Source organism: Mytilus galloprovincialis, chromosome 5 (assembly GCF_965363235.1).
Source record: "Mytilus galloprovincialis chromosome 5, xbMytGall1.hap1.1, whole genome shotgun sequence".
Lineage (NCBI taxonomy): Eukaryota > Metazoa > Mollusca > Bivalvia > Mytilida > Mytilidae > Mytilus > Mytilus galloprovincialis.
Window position 1 is genome coordinate 65,239,358 of NC_134842.1, and position 22,324 is coordinate 65,261,681.

At 31.9% G+C, this 22,324-nt stretch overlaps 1 long non-coding RNA gene across 1 annotated transcript; it reads right to left on the minus strand.

Annotated features, from left to right (window-relative positions):
• Positions 1–4,394: 4,394 nt before the first annotated feature.
• LOC143076259 (uncharacterized) lies at positions 4,395–22,072 on the minus strand. The gene is made up of 4 exons (XR_012978583.1): positions 21,921–22,072; positions 15,389–15,539; positions 7,071–7,185; positions 4,395–4,774 (listed from the first exon to the last, which is right to left on the minus strand). It is a non-coding gene; the product is annotated as an uncharacterized LOC143076259 (long non-coding RNA).
• Between the last annotated feature and the right edge of the window lie 252 nt (positions 22,073–22,324).

Genomic DNA, 22,324 nt, shown 5'->3' on the forward strand with positions numbered 1-22,324 from the left:
TTTTTAGCTTTATATTGTGCAGCCAAACTTGGAAATCTTTTAATGGTATATGCCTATATGAAAAAAGAAGTAAATGGTTGTTAATTACAGAGAGACTTTCAATATGGTACATTTGTATATCAGCTAGCCTTTGTTTCATAGAACTTTCTTTTTTAGTTTATTAATACAATGAGATATGAGGTATACATCAATCAGACAGCAATAAAACAACAAAAACACCCGAAAGGCATTTAGCTATAGGTGCTAACATGCAGTCCTCAACAAAAGCCAAAGATTTGCCATGATCTATTGAATTGACCAGAGACTATAAACAATTACAATATGAGTCAAGAGCTGCCATCAACACCAAATTCTCTGAATAATTTTCTTTTAATTAAGATGAGATTATAGACAACCACTGAAAAGGTTTCCGACTTTAAATGGGTACATGAATATGTGGTGAGGTGAACTAGTTATTTCTTCAAAACCATCTAAAAAATTGGCATCTTTTGCAAATAGTTCTTATCCAGAATATGATTGGTTTTTGTCATAACTGATGACCACACAATATGACTTATACATCTATGTATACATTTGTACATGATAAAAATCATTTCAAATGTTATAATACATCAGTGCAAACATCTTCTTTAAATGACCACATTCCATAAATCTTTTGACTATTTCCTTAAATAATATTGCACTATTGTTAGGGTTGTTAAATGATATATTACAAATATTTATGTACAGGTCTAATATAATAAAATGTTTAGAACCAGGAAAGTAATCCGAGTCTGTGCACTTAATGTTTGGTTTTTACACACTTGTACTGTATACATTAGGAATAACCATCAAATAAACTAGTTTATTTGGAAGAAGTATCATATATTATAGATCTACAGATGAATCATTGCAGTGAATATAAGAGAGAACATGATGTGTGCCTAACATATAATGCTGAACTGTCAAATGATATGGATATTTTAAAGTTTAATAATAATATAGAAAAATTCACATGAAAGCTCAATTCACATGAATTTTACGTGAATTTCATGTGAATGCTCAATTCACGTGAATTTCACATGAAAGCTCAATTAACGTGAATTTCACGTGAAAGATTTCACGTAAATTTCACGTGAAAGCTCAATTTACGTGAATTTCACGTTAATTTCACGTGAATCAGATATTTCACGTGAAATTCACGTGAATTAAGCTTTCACGTGAAATTCACGTAAATTTTTCACGTGAAATTCACGTTAAATATTTCACGTGAATTACGCGTATAAGCTCGATTAACGTGAAATTCACGTGAATTTTTTCACGTGAAATTTACGTTAATTTAACGTTAATTTCACGTGAACAAAATTTGCCTGTGTAGTCAGCTATAAAAAGGCCCCGATAAGACAATGTAAAACAATTCAAACGAGAAAACTAACGGCCTTATTTATGTAAAAAAAATGAACGAAAATGTTTTTTAGGTACCCACTATCAAAGGTACAAATAGCACAATCAAAACTTCTCAAATAAAAAAAAAATCTCAAAATAGTTAAATACTTGTTCACCCCTTTTTGATACTTTAGCATGTTTAGTATTCACATTTTTTATGGAAATTCCACAGTGATTCAAAGTAATTGTTTTCCCATTGTAGTGATAGGTTACTTTGATTTTAAATTTATAAATAATATCAACCTTCACACATTAAAAAATATCAAAATCAGACTTAGAACAGCAAAATATGACATCAAACTCTTTATCCACTTTGAAATGTTCTATCCAAAATTCATTTATATATGACATCAAACTCTTTATCCACTTTGAAATGTTCTATCCAAAATTCATTTATATATCATTTAACAAAGTCTGCATGTCACATTGCATTATATGCAATGCACAAATTGTACGTGTGTACTGTTCTTTTAATGTTTGTCTGTAACAGTTGATTGCCATTGATACCTATCAGAACAATATTTGCCTCACTAGCATTTTTTAGTTTGAAATACATGAAATACCACATCTGCACCAACCGTTGTCGTTGGTTAATGTCTTTCATATTCATAGTTCTTCGTAAATTGTTTTAAATAAATAAGCCGTTAGTCATGTTAGTTATCTCAATTAAATTGTTTCACATTTATCATGTCAGGACCTTGTACAATGTATACTAGTAGTCGACTATATAATATATGTTTTTTTTCTTATTGTTGAAGGTCATGTGGTTGCCTATAATTGCTTACATCCTCTTTATTTGAACTTCGGTAAATTGTTGTATCATAAGCAATCATACATATCACATCTCCTTGTTTTAATTATTAAAAAATGCTCGAATAGTGAAAAGAGTGATAAACTGAAAATCGTGTAATTATTTTCTCTTCTTCTTTTCTTTTTGCCATTTTAAAGATTCTAATGAATATTATGACATCCTGGAGATAAGATGAAGATGACTTAAATCATGTAAATTAAAGAATCAAAAAGGGCTATCAAAATAAAAAAAATCAACAAGTGATTGATAATACCATGAAGGATATAGATAAGAACAAGAGTGCACACGCTGAAATGTCTCGCCTTCTTTACTAATCATTTATATTATGTTGATAGTCCTAAACATAAAGCTTTATTACAACTGCCGCATAAACTTAACATAAACAAAGAAAACTTTACATTGACCTTTGAACCATGATAATGAGGTCAAGGTAAGATGAACCATGCCAGGCAGGCATGTGCAGCTAACAACAAATAAAGTGGACCTATAGCTATTTCTTATAGCATGTATAGTTATAGAAAAACAGACCAAAACACAAAAACGTAACTATAACCACTGAACCATGAAAATGGGGTGAAGGTCAATTTAAACTTGCGCGACTGACATATATAGATCATAAAATATGCCCATACACCAAATAAAGTTGACCTATTGCGTATAGTATTAGAAAAAAAGACAAAAACTCAAAAACTTAACTTCGACCACTGAACCATGAAAATGAGGTCAAGGTCAGATGACACCTGCCAGTTTTGCAAGTTTCGGTTGTCTTGTCACGATGCACGCAGGACTACACAGGCAAATTTTGTTCACGTGAAATTAACGTTAAATTAACGTAAATTTCACGTGAAAAAATTCACGTGAATTTCACGTTAATCGAGCTTATACGCGTAATTCACGTGAAATATTTAACGTGAATTTCACGTGAAAAATTTACGTGAATTTCACGTGAAAGCTTAATTCACGTGAATTTCACGTGAAATATCTGATTCACGTGAAATTAACGTGAAATATTTCACGTGAAATTCACGTAAATTGAGCTTTCACGTGAAATTTACGTGAAATCTTTCACGTGAAATTCACGTTAATTGAGCTTTCATGTGAAATTCACGTGAATTGAGCATTCACATGAAATTCACGTAAAATTCATGTGAATTGAGCTTTCATGTGAATTTTTCTATATTATTATTAAACTTTAAAATATCCATATCATTTGACAGTTCAGCATTATATGTTAGGCACACATCATGTTCTCTCTTATATTCACTGCAATGATTCATCTGTAGATCTATAATATATGATACTTCTTCCAAATAAACTAGTTTATTTGATGGTTATTCCTAATGTATACAGTACAAGTGTGTAAAAACCAAACATTAAGTGCACAGACTCGGATTACTTTCCTGGTTCTAAACATTTTATTATATTAGACCTGTACATAAATATTTGTAATATATCATTTAACAACCCTAACAATAGTGCAATATTATTTAAGGAAATAGTCAAAAGATTTATGGAATGTGGTCATTTAAAGAAGATGTTTGCACTGATGTATTATAACATTTGAAATGATTTTTATCATGTACAAATGTATACATAGATGTATAAGTCATATTGTGTGGTCATCAGTTATGACAAAAACCAATCATATTCTGGATAAGAACTATTTGCAAAAGATGCCAATTTTTTAGATGGTTTTGAAGAAATAACTAGTTCACCTCACCACATATTCATGTACCCATTTAAAGTCGGAAACCTTTTCAGTGGTTGTCTATAATCTCATCTTAATTAAAAGAAAATTATTCAGAGAATTTGGTGTTGATGGCAGCTCTTGACTCATATTGTAATTGTTTATAGTCTCTGGTCAATTCAATAGATCATGGCAAATCTTTGGCTTTTGTTGAGGACTGCATGTTAGCACCTATAGCTAAATGCCTTTCGGGTGTTTTTGTTGTTTTATTGCTGTCTGATTGATGTATACCTCATATCTCATTGTATTAATAAACTAAAAAAGAAAGTTCTATGAAACAAAGGCTAGCTGATATACAAATGTACCATATTGAAAGTCTCTCTGTAATTAACAACCATTTACTTCTTTTTTCATATAGGCATATACCATTAAAAGATTTCCAAGTTTGGCTGCACAATATAAAGCTAAAAATTCTTGTTATTTCATTTTTTTATATAAAATTTATTTTAAAAACATATACATGATATATATGCATTTTCATTTTTTTTTAAATGTAACTTGTACATTTTTGTATGTTGACACAATAATCTGAATTTGAATTGTATTGTATTCTGAAAGTACTTATGGTTGAAAAAATATACACAATAGTTAATTCCAGTTGGTAATGGTATAAATTTCTTGACTACCATGTCTGTTAATAATGTTTAAGAGTCCACTTCTGCATATAATTGATATTTGTACCCAAGGATTCCTTCATACTTTTCCACTTATTATCCTTGGATGTTGCTCCAATGATAAAATCCTGTAATGCATACTTAGCAATCATACTCTTGGAATACTTCCTACAGTTCCTGTAATACAATAAAATCAGCATGTAATGTTTATTTCTGTATTGTAGTCCAGCAAAAAAGATAACATCAATTTAATCTCCAATAATTTACCAAACTTATAATTAGAAGAAAACTGTATTGTATTTTAAGCCCTGACATGATCAATTGGTGATTTTATGGTGATTTACCCAGTAAAACCTTGACAGTAAAACCAGGGTTTTCCCAGTATTTCCCACCGGGGTGGGCAATACTCATAAAACACAGGTTTTTACAATCCCTGTTTCAGGACATTTTATAGTTCGCTATTCTGTATCAGTTTTCTTATTGGTGAAAGCTGTACATATGATCATTTATAGTTAGCAGTATTCAGTCATTTGGACTCTAGTGAATAGTTGTCTCATTGGCAATCATACCATGTTAAATTTTTATAATAAACTTCTTAAATGAAAACAAACTCTATTCATGTAGGTGTACTACACATAACCTGTATATGTAAGTATACTTAGTGCCTATAATAACACAACTCATTATTTTCAAGCCCCCTTCTTACATGTCTTAGCCTCTTACAATCATTGCTTACACCAAATATAGCTGATCAATATCTTAATTGATTATATACAGTATACAACAAACAGACTAAAATATGAAACTTAATATTGACCAATGAACCATCATAATGAATATCAGGTCATGGTAAGATGAACCATGCCCAGACAGACATGTACTACACCATTATGACCATTCAACCAGTTGCAGACAAGACAAAAAATACCTAATTTATGATATCAGTAATTTTTTTAATCTTAGTCAAGCTATTTTGATATTCTAATTTCCTAAAACTACAAGCATAACACATGGGTATATTATAGGATTAAACACATTTTTTTCTAGAGGTTATTGATGTGTAAACCAGGTCGATTAACTAACAAACTGAATAAAAGTCGTTTGTTTATGTGTTGCATATATATTTGTTTTTCGTTCATTTTTTTTTACATAAATAAGGCTGTTAGTTTTCTCGTTTGAATTGTTTTACATTGTCTTATTAGGGCCTTTTATAGCTGACTATGCGGTAGGCTTTGCTCATTGTTGAAGGCCGTACGGTGACCTATAGTTGTTAATGTCTGTGTCATTTTGGTCTTTTGTGGATAGTTGTCTCATTGGCAATCATCCCACACAATGACGTCATTCAATAAATTGCGTCAAGCCCGAATGACCGTTCTTTTGGACCTATTTTATGCGGGGTTCACACATTGCCGATTATTGCTCCCGTTTGAGATCAGACAGCGATACGACACGAAAAGTGAAAAAGTCGGATTAGTATCCTCAATTATCTGGAATGTCCTATTATTGTCTGAACGCAGTCGTTTTAGTTCGTAACAAATTCCTACTGGTCGGGAAGGGTCCGAATAGTTCGGCAAAGCACCCCGACAGTTAGGTGCGTCCCGTAACATTCGGGGAAACTCAGCCGATTTTGTCTAGTCGGATTACAATCGTGCCTATGTCGTGACAGATTCTGCTGTATCGGATCGAATTCCTAACAATGGTCTGTGTATTCGGGACGGTGTCCTGTGAAACGGGAATGATCTGGAGAAGTCCCGACAATAACAGAATACAATACGACTGAGACCAGTCAAAGCCGTTTGCATTGCGATAGAGCGGACCGTGATAGGATCACGTTCCGACAGTACCTGATCATCCCGATTATGCCGACAGTTTTCGAACGGATAACTTCCGTCAGCGTCGGTTCACTGTCTTGTCACTATCTGATCTCTGTCGGATTACATTCGGTAGAATCGGGACGCAGTCGTGACAGACTCGGTCGAATTTTACCTGGCGAAAGATACAAATCGAATTTCCATCCACGATTCACAGGATCTTGATCAGACTTTTGACAAATTTTAATCGGGAATGGTCCTGTCAAGGACGGCAGTAAAAATCGTGAATGTGTGACCCCAGCTTTAAGGAAAAATTTTCTTGAGCTTACATAAATAAAAACTGACTTTATGTAAAAAAAAAAAAAAGTAGGGGTGCGATAAAGGGTATGCGATATTGATTAAACAGCAGACTATTTATCAAATATGCAAAAAACTACTGTATTTACTACTAAACATATGATAAATGTAACTACATGCCTATTCCATATATGTATATATAGCAGATTATTTTTTCCCTTGATCAGATCTGTTGATTGAAAATGTTTTTTTTTATTTTGTCAGTTTGTGTTTCAAGACTCTTTTTTAAATTTTCAGATTTCAGCATTTTTGTCATACCAAAAAATTACCATTTTGACTACAAATACCACATAACCAATACATACCAGTTACATGTTCTGTAGCTATAGGGTCTCATCTACATGTATTTCTAATCAATTCATTCATTTCATTGTATAACTTCAAATCCTCTTACATCTTGGGAGCAACAAATGTGCAATTCTGAAAATTTAAATTCCATTAATTATTATATATATAAGCCCTGAACCTGAATAATGTTTTCCAAATAAAAAAAAAAGGCAATACAAATGAAAATTCATTTAGATATACAATGTAAATCAAATTCACACAGGCAACTATTGTAAAAAATATTCGCCAAAAGCAGTGAATCAGATAATTCGGTCAGATAGAAATTTTTTGATTTTTCGGTTGACATACATTTGTAATAACAAGAGAAAAAGAATCAAATTTCTCTTTCAGTTAGACAGACACTAAAACAGGTTGGCACAGACTGCAACAGCTAGTGGCAACAGAGAAAACAATTAATTTTTTTTATAACCAATAAGTGTCACTATGAACATCACTAGCAAAATGACTATTACTAGTTTTATAGATTGAACTGTTGTCAGGATCATAAACAGCTGACTAAGCAGTATTTTTCTGTTCATTGTTGAAGGTCAGAATAAAAGTGGCCTAAAAGTGGTTATTTCCCCTTCATTTTGAATGTGGATGACCATGATGGTTTTCTTATTGGTAATCCTACCACATCTCCTTATTTTTAAAATTAAATTTCTAAAAATGTTTAATCTGCAACAATTAAATTCTATTCATATACAAAAAAATGTACACCTTTACTTTTGCATAGACTGATAGGTACTATTTCTGAGACTGTACCAAAAATATGTATTACTGGAAATCCTAATTCGTTGGGACCAAAACTCCCAAAATCAATTCCAACCTTTCTTTTGTGGTCATATAGTCCTTATGTTAAAATTTCATAGATTTCTGTTTTCTTATATAATTAGGCCAAATAAAAAAGCATGTGTGTTTCCTGTTTCCCTACCTACCCTATATTTTAAAGTCATAAGAAACCTCAAATAAAAAAAAATTAATGCATATGATTTTAATAACTCAATGGATAGTTTTCATTATAAAACTTATGTACATATACTTTTTTCTAAAGAAAATTCTTTAATTTATTCATATTAGAAGTGGGACATTTAAAGACGTATCGTATCTGTATCTGATACGTTGACGTATCCAAACGTATCGTTATGGATTATTGTATAATGGGCTATCTAAGTGTTCAAATAGTAATCGAGAAGAAAGACAAGAGGGGGGAAACAAATAAGGGTAGGACTATTAAGGTTCATATGAACAGATGAAGGAATTGAAATATATGGCCGTTTAAAAAAAATACTACGAGAACAGACAAACTGGGTAGCATCTAGGAAAGTTTTTAGGCATGGCAGGACCCAGGTATATAAAAGTAATATGAGGTCTATGTTTCAGAAAATCAATGTCATTATGACTTACCTAGATTTTGACGTGCATTTTTTTCCAGTCTGCGGGAGATAGCAAAATAAAAAAACACACTAGTTTCATTTGATACGGTCCATTCAGTTACACCAGTTTAAATCATCTATTGTTTACAGTTGTCTATTGTCCATCTATTGTCCATTTAAAATTAATACTACTCACAACATCGATTATATTAACGGAGCTTCTCAAACATTTCCCAACTTATTTATGTATGTGCCTGTCCCAAGTCAGGAGCCTGTAATTCAGTGGTTGTCGTTTGTTTATGTGTTACATATTTGATTTTCGTTCATTTTTTTTACATAAATAAGGCCGTTAGTTTTCTCGTTTGAATTGTTTTACATTGTCTTATCGGGGCCTTTTATAGCTGACTATGCGGTATGGGCTTTGCTCATTGTTGAAGGCCTTATGGTGACCTATAGTTGTTAATGTCTGTGTCATTTTGGTCTTTTGTGGATAGTTGTCTCATTGGCAAACATACCACATCTTCTTTTTTTATATTATTTTTTTTTGCACCTTCTGCAGGAATGAAAAAAAAGCGAATAGCAAGAACCAGAAAAAATTATAATTTTCTGAACCCAAAAATGCATTTGAAATTTAATTATATAGGTCGCCATGCATGTGCACAGCTTTCTGTAGTCAGAATAAAATTTGTGGTGTAATTACGGCCATGTTACCTAAAATGTTAAGATGAACTTAAAAGTTTTGGTCTATTTATTTCATTTCTAATTAAGTTGGATACTTGTTTATTCATAGATTTAACATGTTTAATTATATGAACGTTTACATTTTGTGTGTAAAAAACATTGATTGTCCTTAATTGATTTTTGTACACTATATATTTTCAGGACTTATAATACACTATAAAATTATTACATACGCAACAACAGAAACTTAAAACATTTACACACCTTTAACAATCGCGTGATTTTCGTGACTATCTATATGACATTTAACTCACTAGAACTACTAAAGCGTGAAGTTGAATTATAAACAAATAAAACTAAAGAAACGTACTTAGATTTAAATTATCTAATTAATGGGATTGCTTTTTATAACTCATGTTCTGTATAAATACATTTACTTAATTGATTATATTTGTATACATGTATGCTGTTTTAATAAAATATTATATTGACCGGTACGGTCAAATTTATAACACCAGGAATATATTTCATACTAAAAAGAGAATATCTTGATCTTGCCTTTATAAAACTGTATTAGTTTATATAAGAAATATTAGAATTAAACCATCGTTTCATTTAAAAAAAAAAATATACTCAAACATAAACTGTAGCATTGTTTTTTAAATTATAAAATATGAAATACAACTTAAAAAGTATGGTGAATTAGTACAAATTTGCTTTCCGTCGAAAAAATATCAACAACGCCAATAATAAACATTGAATTTTATTTATTTTGCATCCGAGTCACATTTTCAATATACAAATCATGGATCAAAAAGTAGTAGTGATCTTCTAGCGCACAAATTCGCACATAAACACACAATCTTTCCCATTTCGTCTCTATTGTGTCTATACAAGGTACCAATAATTCTAAAAACTTTAAGAAGTCTAATGACATGTTCTACATACACTCTATATTTTCTTATAGTCTTGTTAATTTTCCTCCTCACATTTCTCTCATGTCTAGGTAGTCTGTGCAATTGCGCTGAGGTAAATGGTGTAACAACTGGATGTTGGGATGGGTATATACAGTCCCCTAATAAAATACAGTTTCGTGGAAAGTCTAATGTGCGTCCGTCTCCGATGGGGGTCATCATGTTAAAAGTATTGGCATCATTATTATGGCCTTGAAAACCTGACTCAACATGAACGATTTTCTTTTGATTGTCAATGACAACTTGTGTGTGAACGCAATGGTAATGGCGATGGCCGCTGTAATATTGGCGTTGAGTGTCAGGTGACGGCATTAGAATTTCGTGGGATGTTGCGTCTATGCAACCAACGGCTTCCGGTAATTTTCTCCAAGTACGGCGTTTAGAAAGCCACTGTCTGCGGGTAGGCCACTGTACGTTATCACACAATAGTTCATACAACACTTGCCAAACATATATAACAATTCTTGACACTTGTCTACGGTGAATATCGAACAGCAATGAAATAATGTTATATGTAGGATAACATTTCAGCCAAATTAATGTCAACAGCAACATATTACATTGGTTGAGTCGTCGCGGATATCGTAACACCCTTGAATATCGTACACGTAAACGGAATTTTCCCAATAAATCCAAGAACGTTTCTGGGGTTTCACCAGTTGCATCATAGAATTGCAGCCGTCGCTCCGATATAACAGCAAAAAAATCTCGGCCGGGGTAATCTTCGGGATTGTCGTCAAAAAATAAGATATTCCTCGAGAGTGTAAAATGAGGCGGTGGGCTGTCAAGACTTTGGAGTAATGTCATAAGTCGATGATACAGCCTTCTAGTGTCATCTCTTAATGATGTTCGTGATTCTAACACTACAAATAATAGTAATTGTAGAATTTCTCTTGAAATCTAAAAATAAAAGAGAGTTTAAAATGCATTTTTTAAGATTTATTATTTTTAGACGATATTGAAAAGTATATATTTACATGCATTTCTTTTTAAATAAGACCAAACATTAAGCAGAATAACAATTGAAAAAAGAATATTTCGCAATTATGATTTCATACTATTATAACATTTACGGTAAATTAATTTCCTACACGAAGCCGGACGAATAATCGAGTTGGACTGAAAGCAAAATATTGAACATTACGCAATGGCAACAAAAGGTAAGGATTTTGAATTAACATTTTTATACCACATCTTCTTGTTTATTCTTAACAAATGCATTATACTGTAAATCACAAATTATAAAACACAATAATAATAGCAAACATATTCCAGAATATTAAATATAATTGAAACTGAGATATTATTTTTTATATATTCATAACAAAGACCTTTCATTATTAATTTATGTTTTAAGTCATATAAAATGTATTTTGGACACATTATTAGTTTAAAAATTAACAATATAATATTACCATTCTGTCTTTAAATGTACGATTATCTATCCTCGGTTATAATTGATGAAAAAAATCTGTTCGATTACCTATTAAGGGTCCGCTTTAACTTTTCCAATATTATGACAAGTTTGTAATTTATATACTACAAAAAGTCCTTTTTAGTTTTTATATTAAACGGGTGCATTGCTTTTTACCGTGATGAATTTATCTTAACTTTGCAATTTTTAAAGTTGTGTATAGTTTGTCCTATATTTGGACTTTAGTTGAACCGTAAATAATCAAATAAATATTTGTTTTCATTTATTTTAAGAAATATTTTATTAAACTAAATGAATGTTTTTTTTATAAAATAAAACTTAACATAGATATGGCTTAAATGTTTCATATTTTATCATCTAGTTTGTATTACTCATGTTGTATGTTTTAGATAAAAGGGAAAATCTACGGTTTACGAAGGAAGAATGTCTGTTAATGCTGAGATCATACATTGTACACCCAGGGGATTACCAGTCTATCGTGGAAGAGATAAAGGTCAACAAAAACCACTTGACTCCCCAAGTAAATGCCTTTTATGAAGGCAATGACTTCGTAAAAATTAAACAGAGATTGAGGGAAAAATTTCAGAGACTGGTGGCAAATATGAAACAGCAAAAGGATCCGGAAATTAGGTAAGAGTAGTTTGATGCTATTTAGGTACAATGAACACCTGTTTGTTCTTTATACTCGTCTGTTTTTGATATCCTGTGCTGTTTGTCGTTAGCATACTACGTTTGTTGTTGTTCTACGGTTTAAATGTTATGACTATTGAACACCGGTAAACTACTGTTGCCTTTATCTATACATTTTTCTTGACCAAAAAAAATATTCAAAATATGTATAAAAAATAGAGTATTTTTTATGTTTCATCTTAATTTTTTTTCCATTAAGAAATATATATTTAAGATAAGTAACATACCCATGTTTGATGTTTTCAATTTGTTTGTTACTTTTAGCCGTCAATGTGTCAATTTATTAAAGAAAACCACAGTGGTACCAGGCTTTATAATGCTATACAATTCATAGTTTTAATCTTTAAATGATAATTATCACATTTAAATAATTGTAGATTGCAAGCAGTTAAACGAAGAAAAAAACACTCTCTGTTATTTATTCACAGAGCATCTATAGCATAACATAATCAAAATATTAATGTTTTCAGAGAGGAGCTTGAGGTAATATGTGCCATGGAGAACAGGACAGTCAAATCAACCTACACTGCCTGTTCAAGCCAAGCTGACCCAATGAAGATGAGGCTTCAGAAGAAAAAAACTGCAGTTCAACCTCACCAGTCATCACTGCAGGATTCATCAAGTGATGATCTTCCTGATCCCGCCTTATCCCCAGTGAAGCCTTGTACATCAACACCGAGGCCAAGACCATCTACCTCATCCTCTTTAGCTGATGTAGAGGATGAAGAGGATGTAAGGCTTCACTGGGCGAGGAAGGTTGCAAAACAATGTGAGCAAAAGAAACACAAAAAAAAGAAGACGAAGAAGTCGAAAAAATCAGGAAAGGGGAAAACAACAAGGGAATTGATGAAAGAAAATGAGGAAATGAAAAATGAAGTCTTAAAATATTTAGTAAAAAACAAGAAAAAAATCTTACAGGAGTCCTCTGAATCATCCTCATCAGAGGAGTCAGATTGAATTTGTACATATAGTACTAATAAAAGTTAGAAGTCAACACGTTTTTATTGTTTTTAATATTAAAAATGAAAGTGATTAAATTGTCATCACCATTTTCATCTTTTCCCCTCTATTTTCTTTGATTTTTTAATTCGATATTTGACTCTTCAATCATTAACTATATCTGAATAATTATCTAATATCACACGAAGAGTTATGATTTAGATATCAAGTGTTTGATATAAACGGGTATTTATAAATACTATCATGTAAACATAAATAGTATCATGTAATAATAAGAGTATATAAATAATCGAAAGACATCTAATAGTTTTCAAAGGTACCAGTAGTATAATTTAGTACACCAAACGCGCGTTTCGTCTACAATAGACTCATCAGTGACGCTCATATCAAAATATTTATAAAGCCAAACAAGTACAAAGTTGAAGACTATTGAGAATCCAAAATTCCAAAAAGTTGTGCCAGATACGGCTAAGGTAATCTATGTCTGGGATAAGAAAACGCTTACATAAAAAACATGTATTATTATGTATATGAACCATTTTAACACCGAAAATAATAAATTAAACAATAACCTATAGATACGTTCAGATACGTCAACGTATCCGATACGGATACGATACGTCTTTGAATGTCCCACCTCTATTTAGAAGAAGTGTACTTTATTTTTATTGCTTCCTTCCAGCAAGCAATTCCCCCGATATATTCTCCGTATGCAAAGTGACCTCAATGTGACCCATCTCGTAAAAATCCGGTGGTCACAATACGCATGAATGTCCTTAAAATAAACTATGATCTGAATTTACATGTTAAACACATGCTCTCGTTCCATGCTTTTTTGTTTATTTTTTGTCGATTGTTGACAAACAGGTGAACATCGTTAAACCTCGGCTTCAAAACACGAACTTTAATTACCTGCCATATTCTCACAACAACACTGACCGATTGAAAAAAAAATTGACGATCATACGAAATTTACACAAAAATATGATAAATTACGTGCACAGAAGACTAAGTTTATGATGTTTGTATGCATTGGTACAAGAATTGGAAGAACATTATTTTTCACCGGTCACTCGTTTCTTATGACTTTAAGCTTAGAACATTTTAGAAATAGCCTACCCTAAAGTTTTTTTTGGTCATTTTTCAATAAGCACTGTTAAAGTCAGGATTTCTCTCCCATAGACTCAATGTAAAAAAAAATGGTAAAATAAAAAAAAATCCCTACCTACCTACCCTATTTTTTTCAAAGATGAAACAGGAAACCCACATATTATTTTATTTGGCCTTATACTAAAGTTATTGAGCGAAATCTAAGAAAAATGCTTATTTTGGCCCCTAATTCGTAAACTGTTGGGACCAAAACACCCAAATCAATCCAAAACTTCCTTTTATGGTCATAAACCTTGTGTTTAAATTTCATAGATTTCTATTAACTTTTACTAAAGTTAGAGTGCAAAAACCAAATGTCTTCGGACGATGACAAAGAAGACGACGCCATTGTGATACTAATATACATTACACCCAAAATTTTTTCAATTTTTGCTGTCGTATAAAAACGGCAAAATTTCCTCAAAATTACCAATTAGGGGAAGCAATCAAACAACCAGTTGTCCGATTCATCTGAAAATTTCAGGGCAGATAGATCTTGACCTTATAAACACATTTACTTCATGTCAGATTTGCTCTAAAGGCTTCGGATTCAGAGATATAAGCCAAAATCTACATTTTACCCCTATGTTCTATTTTTAGCCATGGCGGCCATCTTAGTTGGTTGGCTGGGTCATTGGACACATTTTTTAAACTATATACCCGAATGATAATTGTGGCCAAGTTTGGTGAAATTTGGCCCAGTAGTTTCAGAGGAGAAGATTTCTGTAGAAGTTTACAGACGACGGACGCCAAGTGATGAGAAAAGCTCATTTGGCTCTTTGGGCCAGGTGAGCTAAAAAATACATACTTTTTGTTGGATGCTGCATCATAATTATTACAAGTTAAATGAATGCAAGTCATTGAGTACATATATGTAGTTACTAGTACATAATATTTGAAGATAAAATAAAGGATAATCTAATTCTTATCAGTCTCTGGTCAGTAATGAAGCCACACAACAGTGAAATGTAAGTCTCAGAGATGCACATACAATCATTGTATATACATGTATTATGAAGATTAATACTTACCATTGGCTGTCAACATACATTTTATGTACATGTAAAAATGGACTGTCAGGCATGGAGTCATTGGACACTGCATGTAGGTTACTTCATTCCAGTATTACCAGTATCAGTCATAATCAATAGTCAACTCCTCTGTCCATTCCTTGTTATATTGCTGAAAGGGTGAAAACAGTATTTAGCATGTGGACACAATACTATTCAAAGAGTTTTGCAAACAATTAGCTTATAATATCCATGAATTTCTTTCTATTTGTATTAGACTTGGAATTGTACTACATGTAATTATCTACAAGTATCAAATATCATGAGCCTGTGTCGAGCCTGTGTCGCTCACCTGTCTTCACTGTTGTTTTGAAAATCACAATTAATAGCATTAGATACCCTTTAAATGATTGAGGCAAAGTTTTATTAAATTTGGCACAATAACTAAAAGCAGGTCATTCCATTCATTGTCATCAGGTCATGATTGTTGTCTTACAATAGTAACTGTCATTATTAAATTAGTTTTCAAGTTGTTACCATTTGAAATTGATTTTTATACAATTTTCCCTTAAACTTCTATAATAAACCCCTTTGATCTTATATTTTTACCACTTTGGTATCGAACCTTGCAATTGAGGCTCAATTTCATAGAGATCCATAGAAAGGTACACTGTATGGGATTTGCTAATTGTTGAAGGATTTACTGTGACCTGTAGTTTTATAATATGTCTATTGATCTTGGGTCAAGTTGGGTGAAGGGAAATAATACCATATCTTCTTATACATGTATCTACATGTATATATTCGTTCAGATGTATGAACATACACAAATGATGCACAATGTACATGTATATTATTCAAGGGTTTAATGTTCGGATACCAGATACTTGTTTTTTAAATACCCATAATTATAAAAAGGTTTAGTCCATTACCCCAAAAAGTAATCCAAACCTTCCTTTTGAGGTATGGAACCTACAATGCTACATGTACAAAGTGGTACAATTTATAGAGATCCTACACATACACCATGTACACAATTTATTGCCATGAAACATGAAAAATGCTTGTTTTGGACCATAATTCCAGATCAGTTTCTGCTAAAATAAAATAGTCTGAACTGAAACAAATTTTACACTTGATATGCAACTTGTCATGTGTTTTCTGATACATTGTATGACGTTAAATGGTATCTAATGTAAAAAGTGAGGTACAGCCACCTGCAGAATAAGAGTGTACGACAGATTAGGCATTTGTGCTGGCTTTCAGTTACTGCTAGCAAGTCTTGAAACTTGTCAGTGATTGTCCTGTGTCATGTACAAATGTATGTGATATTAAACTGCAAGTGTTTTGTTATCTAGCTATATATATGACTTTGAGTTAATCATAGATAAGATACATGTAGTACAACATGTACAATGTAGTTTTTTTTGTACTATGTAGTATCGGTTTGAATCATAAACAAATATTCGTCTTGTCGCTAATTTATAATATAGTGAGACTGTAAATTATGTTTTGTTTTGATAAACTAGTCAAAAATGAGTAAAAACAATGATGTACATACAATGTATATGTTACAGTAAATACCTGTAATTACTAGCTAATTTAGTAATTACATGTATTTACTAGTTGTTTCAGTGATTACTAGTATTCACTGATTTTCTTTGTCATTTTTACAGCTATTTACTGACTTGATATTTTTAATTTAAAATTAAAGATATAATCCAAGACACAAAATAAGAAAGTAAAAGGGTAGATATTTTAGGGCTGACTTAATTAAGGATTTATTTAATGAATATAAGGCACACCTTTAGTGGTTGTGAATTGAAACTGAAAAATGGTTGTTTTAAAAGTATTGAAACTCCCTTAATATCATTTGCAGTAGGCAGGCAATGATATCAATCCAAAATTAAGATATACATTTGTGAGAAGTTTATAGACAACTTTGCCAGCTCTTTTTGATGATAAACATTTGATAATGCCAAATTTGGTTGAATAATTCTTAAAATCTCATAATTTCTTTATATTGCAATCTTCATCAGGCATACTCTGCTGACTTCATTTGCTTTAATATTTTATATTAATTAATAAAATCAAAATCACTCATATTATCTGATTATGTCCTTTTTAACCTATTTTTAATTTACTTTACATTATGTTTGAAAATTACATTGTAATTGTTCTGCTCATTTTGGGCGCCGTGGTTGGCAAATAAAATATTTGTTGTTTGTTGTTGTTGTTGCATATACATTTGTAAAGTTGCCCAATGACATAAGTCAAATTCCTTTTACAAAATAGTTTTATTTACAACTTCTTTTGTCAAACTGTTGTGATAAAGCTGACATTCTTCACAAACAAATTTATACAATTTGATGGTGTTAAGAGTCACATTTCATATTTTTGTGTTTCTCTTTTTTTATGAGTTTTTCAAGACCTCCAGACTCCAGCTTATATACCTGCAACAAAATTTTATTATCGTTTATATCTGTATAAGAATGATCTTTTGTGGATTAAATAAGCCATTCCTTTTGATTTTCTTTCAATGTTGTCATTATGATTATGTTTCTTTTTGTCGAGCCTGCGACCTTTGTCGCAAAAGCGAGACACAGCAAGCTATTCTGTCGTCAGCATCATCCACAAGTATTCACTATGTGGTTAAAGTTCTTTAAATTTTGATAACTTTCTTAAATTATCCTGGATTTCTACCAAACGTGAACAGAAGCTTGACTATAATTATGAGATAATTTTCAAGAAGTAAATTTTGTGAAAATAAAATCAAGTTTTTCCGTACTTTACTTATAAATGGACTTATAAATAAAGGCAACAGTAGTATACCGCTGTTCAAAACTCATAAATCCATGGACAAAAAACAAAATCGGGATAACAAACTAAAACCGAGGGAAACGCATTAAATATAAGAGGAGAACAACGACATAACACTAAAATGTAACACATATAGACAAAATCCCACGAGAATAACAAATATAACATATATATATAACATCAAAACCAAATACATGAATTTGGAATAGACAAGTACCGTGACACGTCTTATCGCAATGTGAATTTACACTCAAAAATAAGAGAAAACAAACGACACAACGTTATAATGTAATACACACAGAAACGAACTATAATATAACAATGACCATATTCCTGACTTGGTACAGGGCATTTTTAAAGGAAAAAATGGTGGGTTGAACCTGGTTTTGTGGCATGCCAAACCTCGCACTTTTATGGCCATGTGAAATATAACATCAAAATGACAACACAGGACTACAATATAAATAAATTGGAGAACACAATAGACAAAGAATCACACGAACAACAGCCAACAAAAGGCAACAAGTTCAAAACTTTAATACGCCAGAAGTGTATTTTGTCCACACAAGACCTATGTGTGACGCACAGATACAAAAGTTTGAAAGCCGAAACGAGTACAAAGTTGAACAGCATCGAGGACCAAAAGATCAAAAAGGTTGTGCCAAAAACGGCAAGGGTTTTCCGTTAAGTTACCAGAAAATCCCTATAATTTAGAGTAATATATACTTTTGCAAACAGTAAATTTAATAAAATGAATATTCAAAAGATGTACATGATAAAGCTGAAGTATTAACTAATTACAGGAAACAACTGAAATACATTTACATAACCAGACATTTGAAACACAAAAGTAGACACATCCGAATACGTTTAAACCTCTACGCCAAGTGACGTCCTATTTGAAACTGAAAAATGACGAAAAAATGACGTCATTAGAATTAGTAAAACAGAGCATCAAAAAATGAAAAATGACGAAAAAATGACGTCATTAGAATTAGGATTAATTTAAGATGATATATTTGAACTAAATACTGATATTGCATTTAATAACAAAGCACATTTTAATTCTTATTAATATAAAACTGAGGTAGCAATTAACTATATTATAAAACTATGTCAGGTTTGTTATGAATCTAACTTCAAACGTAAAATATCGTACTGATTACTTTGAACGAAATCAAATCTGATAAATGAAGGCGGTGATTAATTTTCTTTACCATAACACAGAAATATAATAGAAAAGACGTCAACACATTTGACAAAATCCGATGAGAATTACAAATATAACATTAAACATTTAAACTAAATACATGAATATGGGATGTATAAGTACCGTACCACGTCTTATAGTAATGCGAGTTCACACTCGGCAAAACAGTCACAATCGGGAATAAGTCACGTTTGGTAATTAAAAGATTAGACGACATTATGACAAAACACAATCTACCATGTGGTAAAAATGTCCTTAGCTAGTTTGGTCAACGAAACATCGTATGGATCCACCAAATCGTGATGGTGTCCATAAAATTTACGGAGTGTCAATTTTAATCTGTCCTCCTCATAACTTTGTTGGAGCAGTTTCTGCGTAAGGAGCACACTCCTGTATATGAAGTCCGTATAGTGTGAACAAGCACGTGAATAACGTATCAATTGTGATATGTAAACACCATACGAAGGGGCAGAGGGTATGTTACTGCTGAGAAATGGGAAATTGATAATTGGGAAGTTGAAATCGTCCCGTTTATCATAGATTTTCGTGTGAAGTCGTCCATCTACGTCAATATTGAGGAAAAGATCAAGGTATGATATGCCAGTTAACATTACATTCACATTGTAGTTAAAGTTTTTTAAATTTTATAACTTTCTCAGAATATCCTGGATTTCTACCAAACTTGGACAGAAGCTTGTTTATGATCATAAAATAATTTCCAGAAATAAAGTTTGTAAAAAAAATCCCTTTTTCGAAATCCCTTTTCGTATTTCCTTATAAATGGACTTGTTTTTTTCCCCAGTTAACATTACATACACTGAGTCTGCGGTTAAAGTTTTTTTTAGACATTTATTAGATTTCATAAACCATCCTGGATTTTAACCAAATTTGGACAGGAGCTTCTTACAGCACTAGTCAAAAGATTTGATATCCCCCCCCCCCCCCCATTTTTGTTGAGCCTGCGACTAACAGCTAAAGTAGGCGAGATACTGGATTCTGCGAAACCCTTACAATTTTAAATATGAATACATCAGTAACCTATCTCCAGCTAGGTGTTGAATTGAAGTTCACATGAATACATATTCAATGAGGTCCAATTAGTCACTTGCAAGTGCAAAAATCATCAACCATGTTTCTCTGCTTATTTCAGTAAAATAGAACCAGATTGACTGCTAAAAGTGAATTATAATTTCACTATATAATTTTCATTAATAATTTAACAAACAAAAAAATCATATTTAATTTATTTAACAGCTCGTAGCTAATGCTCTTATAACAAAAAAGGTACATTTTAGGCTAATCACTTTTTAAGAGTACTCACTGATCTTCTATAGCTAGAATTACCATAACTTTTGATCAGCTTACATTGTTTTAACAGTTATTAAATAGGTGTCAAAATTCATTTTAAAATTAGTAATTACTGGTAATAACTGGGCCGTTTCAGGAATTACTTGTATTTACTAAGTACATCGGGGATTACATGTAATTCCTAAATTTTAGTAATTACACATAATTCCTAATTTCACCTACATGTATTTACTGTAACATATACGAATTGTAAAACATGAAAAGTATTTTGATAAAATTGAGAATAGAAATGTGGAATGATGTCAAAGAGACAACAAATAGACAGTTTAATTATTATATATGTCTCTGTTATAATACTGCATGAATTGTAACAGTAAACAAATATCAATAACGATAAGTACTTAAACAAAATTAAAGGGATAATAATTTTTCATTTGCAGCAATACACATACATGTATTCGCCAAATTTTTCAACATTCTTTGCCATACTCTGTTCAAATAATAAACATTATGCAAGTAGACAACATATAAAAAACAAGTGAAACTGCAAGCTACTGCTCACTGACGATACCCTCCTCCCCCCCCCCCCCCCCCCCCCCCCCCCCCGCAAGTGGATAATATTAATTGTGTAAAAATATGCAAGTGTTCAGTAAACAGGAAGTTGTCGAGTGATGAATCTGAAAACGCATCACACAGTATAGCTGACTTATATTAACCCGTAAACCAAATTTCAGAAATCCTTGTATTGTAGTTCCTGAGAAAAATGTGACGAAATTTTTCAACTTGGCTATCATGTGTAAAATCAAACAAGTGTTCGGTAAACAGGAAGTTGTTAAGTGATGAATCTGAAAACGCATCACACAGTACAGCTGACTTATATCAAGCCTGAAACCAAATTTCAGAAATCCTGGTAGTGTAGTTCCTGAGAAAAATGTGACGAAAAATATTCATGGGACGGACGGACGGACTGACTGACAGACAGACGGAAGGACAGACAGAGGTAAAACAGTATACCCCCTTTTTTCAAAGCGGGGGTATAAAAATCAGGGCGAATCGATCATGGGCGAACAGCCACAGGTACTTGGGCGAACGTGAAACATGTCGAACGGACACTACATCACTATAAAAAAAATATACCAAACTCGAAGATGAAAACATTCAGTCATTGCAGATTTCTGTTTATTCCTGCACTATTAAATCATTTGTTTGAGTTACCTGTAGTATATCCTCGAGTATTTATTAATATTCATAGCTCCTTGGTATTGGTTGTCTTGTTAAATTGGCTAAAACAAGTACTATTGTTGTTGACAAATTATCGGCGGCGTCCTTCTATTCAAAACGCGTCATAATCTGTATCTTTCAAGCGTTTTAAAAAATCCGAATCCGGAATAGAGATTGGCGGATATTGGCTGATGTTCAAAGCATTTCTCTATGTAAAAAAAATGTATCCCCATTCTTTTAATATCCTATATACTATACAAATTCTTGGAACATATTACAAATTATTTTGTTTATAAGCATCCTTTACATAGGAGCACCTCCACATGGACAACCCTTACAACCCTTTAATTTATAAAATTAATATCAGAGACATATATACACATATATGACATATATGT